The sequence below is a fragment of the Phyllobates terribilis genome, unplaced genomic scaffold, assembly GCF_046119375.1.
Source record: "Phyllobates terribilis strain yellow unplaced genomic scaffold, ASM4611937v1 Scaffold_34__1_contigs__length_13252353, whole genome shotgun sequence".
Classification (NCBI taxonomy): domain Eukaryota; kingdom Metazoa; phylum Chordata; class Amphibia; order Anura; family Dendrobatidae; genus Phyllobates; species Phyllobates terribilis.
Window position 1 is genome coordinate 6,422,841 of NW_027362794.1, and position 6,384 is coordinate 6,429,224.

The following is a 6,384-nucleotide window of genomic DNA, read 5'->3' on the forward strand; positions in this document are numbered from 1 at the left end:
ACCTGAACACACCATACCCAGACTTGAGCTCTGTGGAGCTGTACTAGCCATCGAGATTGCAGACTTCATACAGAATGAACTAGCTATTCAGGTGGATGACACAAGATTCTACACAGACAGCAAGGTTGTTCTGGGCTACATATACAACCAGACAAAACGCTTCTATGTCTATGTCAGTAACCGCGTTGAAAGGATCAGGAAATCCTCTAAACCTGAGCAATGGAAGTATGTTCCATCACATCTTAACCCTGCTGACATTGCTACTAGGCCAGTGTCTGTTGGTGCCCTCGCAAACTCTTCTTGGTTAAAAGGACCGGGGTTCCTTTGCGGCCAGTGTGAAGAGACTGCTGTTGAAGGCAGCTTCAGTCTTCAGGATCCGGACGTTGACCCAGAGATCCGTCCTGATGTCAGCACCCCAGTTACCAAAGAGAAGGTTGGCTTGGGCTGACAGCAATTTGAACACTTCTCCAGATGGACAAGGTTTGTTTGCGCCAACACATCTGGAACTTGAACTTGGAACTTTCAAGAAACTTTTGGACTGCTAAAAACACTCATCTGATTGCAACCAGGAACTGTAACCACTGGATTACAATTGGGTTGGAGACAGTTTGGCCTAGTGCGGCTTCTCCAATCTGAAGATGGGCATCCTTTGGATTGCTTCAGGAACTGTTATAGACATTCGTCTACCTTGTTTGTTATATGTTATTGTTGCATTGCATGCATTGTTTGTCTTTCAGGTTGAGGTATCCCTCAGTACTTCAGGAAAACACCCCCACCTAAAGACTGTTAATATAGTGAAATCCAGGGATTTCAGACGGGGAGTGTGCTGTCCAGCTTTTTATTTGAAAATACTTTCAGACATTTGGGGCATTACCTAATGTTACATGATTATTGTATTGTTGTACTTTGCTGCCATCTACTGGCCGTAGTTATAATACTGTATGTTATAACATATATTATTCTTGTGTTTTACCCACAAACCCCTTCGGTCTGTAACTCCTCCTATCTCCTGCTCAGCACTTCCTTCTTCTTCTTCACATCCATCTTGACTACTCATGCTGCAGGACTGGAGAAAGGATTCTCTTGTTACCACTTTACCTGGCGCTTCTAATACCTACAATTCCTACCCTTTCCTCATCCTTCACTTTCCCTCATCTCACCTCATCAAGAACTGTAAATAAATCTGTTGAATTCATCACTGCATCATCATTCCGGATTACCACGTGCAGTTCATGAGGAACAGGAGCGCAGGTCAGTGAGTTAGTAGAGAAGTAACCTGGCACTCAGAAGACTCATGGGTTCTTTTATAGTTTTTAATAAAGTAGTGCAGAAAAATAAACAACAGACGTTTCGGTCACATTAGACCTTCATCGGTGTACTACAAAAATAAAAATGGCAGTAAGTATCATATAGACATGTATAAATAATACAGATGTGACCAAACATGATCAAATCAAACCAATTAGTCATGAAAAAGTGCTTAAAGGGAGTACAACATGGGAAAAAAGGATGGGAAGGGGAGGAGGATTAGGAGAGGGAATGGTGGCAGATCCTGAAATCTTATAAAAAGGAACCTACCAGTTAGCAGAAGTGGGTATGTGACACCCCAGGGATCTGGTTGCCACAGTGATAGAGATGTTATGTCTGAGAGCAGGTGGGAGGTCCTTTGGTCAGGGATCCTGTGCATGCCACACCTCCTGCCCAGTCTTGGGAGGGGAAGAACTTCCCCTATATAAACCCGGGGCTGAAGCAGGGTGAGGAGTCAAGGAGAGTAGAGACAAGAAACAGTCATAGGAAGAAACAGCAGGAGCTCAGTGGGAGCAATACTACTACGAGTCAGGGGCTGGCAGCTGCAGAGCTCGCCCTGACTGATAAGCTTTCTTACCGGACCCGGCGTCCGAGGCTGTGGGGACTAACTCTTACCCAGCAGCAGAAGCCGACCGGCAGGGGATTTCAGGTCCTCAGGCCCAGAAACCCGAAGGCACGGTCACACGTGTGGGACCAGCACCGCCATCGTGGAGCGGAAGCCAATAGAAGGCCCCGAGTCACCGGCCATACGGGTGAGCACCACACGGTACACTCAGGGACGTGGGCTACTTATATCCGCTTCTAGCAAGGTAGCCAGAAGAGTACAGTCAGTTTGGGAGGCCTACAACTCCGCCTGGCCAGGGGAGATCCCATCTGCTCAAGGACTGACCAGGCCCCGTTCGCTAGCAAGTACTCCGGGAGGGTCTATCGTTGTTACCAGTAAAGACCCTGAATTACACCGCACCGTCTCTGAGTGGTTCCTGCTACCCCCATCTTCCACGTCGGCTGCCCTGAGGCCATACCCCTCCCGTTGGGGGTTATACTATCACGCTGCACAATTCTACACCGGCCTCAGCGGTCTGCCCTGCAGCGGCAGCTCCATAGCTGCAAATCAACGGGTGGCGTAGTCGACACTCAAATAACATCTATCAAGACTGCCACACACTGAGTCTGACTCCCTGGGCACGGACCGGGTCCCCGCCACTCGGAGACTACAACCCTCATCTGATCCGGTTCCAGGTAAGCCCCCGTGCGCGAGACGCTGCGCGACACAGCAGGCCCAGGGGCGCGTCAACTTTGGCGTAGTCGGCAGGATTTCGTGCCCGCAACCACCGGGTACTGCGTGCCTGAAAAGCAAAGACTGTTCAAACTTACCAGTGGTGAGGTTTCCCGCCATCCGGCGCCATCTTCTGCCTTCTTCCCGCCATCCGCGAAGTTTTCCCGCCATCCGGCGCCATCTTCGGCCTTCTTCCCGCCATCCGTGGAGTTTTCCCGCCATTGGACGCCATCTTGAGGACGCCGCGCGGGAAGAAGAGGGGCGTGGACTTCGAAAGCGCGCGAGAACTGAAGCCCCGCCTCACGTCCGGACGTTGCGTAAGGTCCTGGAAGGAGCCCAGCAGACGCCGACGTCACCGGAGCGCGACGGAAGGTCCTCAACCCTGACGATCTACTGCGGAGCCGCGGCCTACGGAACAGGATCATCGCAAGGTAGGCCACGGTCCACTAGGGGGGAGGAAGATGTCGGATACGGAGGAGAGCTTCACTGCCTCAACCCCCGCCAGCGCCACCGCTGCTGCAGTTATGCCCTTCACCATGCCCTATATCCCGGGAGCAGCTTGGCTACCCCAGTACTCAGGGGAGTCACATACCCTGCATGACTTTAGAGAAAAGCTGGATAGCCTCTTCCAGGTGTACCCCCTCACAGAAGAGCAAAAAGTGAGCATCCTGGTGGCCCAACTAACCGGGGCAGCTAAAAGGGAAGTAAAATCCTGGCCACCTGGGAAGAAGACTGTCGCAGGGATACTAACCCGGCTGAAGGATACCTTTGATACCCGCACCTCAGCCGAGATTAAGCTTAGATTCTACGGGTGCAAGCAGCGAGCGCATGAGAGTATAAGGGACTATGCACTAAACCTACAAGAGGCCCTGAGGGCCATTAAGCAGACCGACCCTGATGGAGTGGGAAACGAGGACAGGCTGTTGACTGAACAATTTATAGAGGGACTGTATTGTAATGCCCACCGAACCCAGTTGCGGGCGATGGCCTTACAGGATCCCCATCTGGGCTTTGCACAGTTCAAGGACAGAGCCATCCGGGTGCTCCGAGAACCGGCACCGGGTGGCGTTATGACCCACAGGCGCCCAGCTATTACTTACCACCAGGAGGCGGCGCCCTTGTCGGCAGGGCCTGTGGGAGCTGATGCGCAGGCTTTGGACAATGACCCGGCTCCAGACCTACACCATCAGGTCCAAGAGCTAGCTAAGAGCGTTGCTGCGCTAAGCCGAACTGTGCAGTCTTTACAGGTTTCCACCCCAGGGAAGATCCAGCTGGCATCCGGACCGGAGGACATCCCGTGGCGTCGACCAAGGAGGACCCCACCGGCCAGAGGAAGACCCAGCGACCGATACAACGAGGACGGACAACCCATCTGCCGCCGCTGCAATCAACCCGGACATATGGCAAGGTACTGTTCTTTAAACGGGCACAACCTGGGGTAGAGGGCCAACCCCCAGGAAAAAGATCACCAGGCCCATCGAACTGGCGCGACAGATATGTGGGAGGACGTCCAGTCTTGCCTGTGGTACTGGATGGCATTCCCATGAGTGCCCTACTGGACACTGGGTCACAGGTCACCACCATCCCGTACGTGCTCTTTAAGCAGTACTGGAATGACTCGGATATTACCCGCTACCCTGACGACGACTTGAGTATCATCGCCAGCAATGGCCAGCCCGTGCCACAGATCGGATTTAAAGAGGTGACCATCAAAATCGGTAGAGTCGAACTGGCAGCACAGGGACTGATCATTGTAGATATTGACAAACATGAGAGTCACCCAAAAATAACTCTAGGAACTAATGTAATTGAAAATTGTCTTGCAGAGGTGATTTTCCTTTTACAGCAGGTTGCCAAGAACGCCAGCTCCGGCGAGCAGCGGGTGCTCCAGAAAGAGATCCGGGCACTGATGCGACGGCAACAGGTGGAACTCTCCGGCGGTGAGATTGGTAGCGTAAGAATGTGTGACCCTTTTCCTATTGCCATGCCCCCAAAAAGTGAAATGATGATTTGGTGCCGGGCAGCTATTGGTCTGAGAGGTAGGGATTACCAGGCAATGGTAGAACCAGTTTACTCAGACAGTAGGCCCACCATTTTGACAGCACGGGGGGTGGTTGATGTACGCCATGGGAGGGTGCCCGTTCGCATAATAAATATCGGGGAGAGGGAAGTGTACCTGCCCCGGTATGCCACGCTAGCCAAGTTATATACCATTAACCAAAATTCTATACAATCTGTGGAACCCTTGCCTCCATCTCACCCGGAGGAAGGTAACGGCTCTAAGAAAAACATGGAGGACTGGTGTCAGCAACTACATCTGGGTACTGACTCCACTCCCTCACACCAGAAACAAGGAGTCTATCGGGTGGTTCAGGAGTACGAGAGAGTGTTCAGTAAACACCCGTTAGACTTCGGGCGAGTCAAGGGGGTAGAACACCACATCCCCACGGGAGACCATCCTCCTATAAAAGAGAGGTATCGACCCGTACCCCCTGCCCACTACCAACACGCCAAGGGGATGCTTAGAGACATGAAGGAGGCTGGGGTGATCAGGGATAGCTGTAGCCCCTGGGCAGCTCCACTAGTCTTAGTCAGAAAAAAAGACAACACCATGAGGATGTGTGTAGATTACCGGAAAATCAACCGTATCACACACAAGGATGCGTACCCCTTACCAAGGATAGAGGAGTCATTGGCTGCTTTAAGATCTGCTAACTTCTTCTCTACCTTGGATCTCACTAGCGGGTACTGGCAGGTTCCTGTAGCAGAGGCGGACCGGGAGGAGACTGCATTCACCACCCCGATGGGACTTAGCGAGTTCACCTGCATGCCGTTCGGACTCTGCAACGCACCAGGAACCTTCCAACGACTAATGGAGTGTTGTCTGGGCCACAGAAACTTCGAGACGGTCCTGTTGTACCTGGACGATGTCATCGTATATTCCAAGACGTATGAGGACCACCTGAAACACCTGGCGGAAGTGTTCGAAGCTCTGGCGAGTTACGGCCTAAAGGTGAAACCCTCCAAGTGTCACCTCCTGAAACCAAAGGTGCAGTACCTGGGACACGTGGTGAGCGCTGACGGAGTGGCTCCCGACCCTGATAAGATCACCGCAATTAAGGAATGGCCAAGCCCCTCCAGCGTAAAAGAAGTGCGGCAGTTCCTCGGGTTGGTAGGCTACTACCGAAGGTTTATTCCCGGTTTCACCAAAAAGGCAGCACCTATGCAGGACCTCCTGATAGGCCAGTCCCGGAAGGCCAAGAACCAGAAGCCGCCCTTCAAATGGGAGGAGCTGGAAGAAGAGTCCTTCCGCCAGCTGAAGATGGCCCTCACGGGGGACGAAATCCTGGCGTACCCGGATTATAGCCAGCCCTTTATCCTCTACACCGACGCCAGTAACATCGGGCTAGGAGCCGTACTGTCCCAGATCCAGCAGGGGAAGGAACGAGTAATCGCCTACGCCAGCCGAAAACTGCGACCCACCGAAAGGAACCCCGAGAATTACAGCTCATTTAAGCTAGAGTTCCTGGCCGTAGTATGGGCAGTCACCGAGCGCTTTAAGCATTACCTCGCTTCTTCCCGGTTCACCGTGTACACGGATAACAACCCGTTGACACACCTGGACACGGCAAGACTCGGTGCCCTGGAGCAGAGGTGGATGGCCCGTCTGTCCAACTACGAGTTCACAATCAAATACCGGGCCGGACGCTCCAATACCAACGCGGATGCCCTGTCCAGGATGCCCAACCTGCCGGACGAAGGAGAAGATCCGGAGGGACTGGAAGAAGTTGAACTCCCTG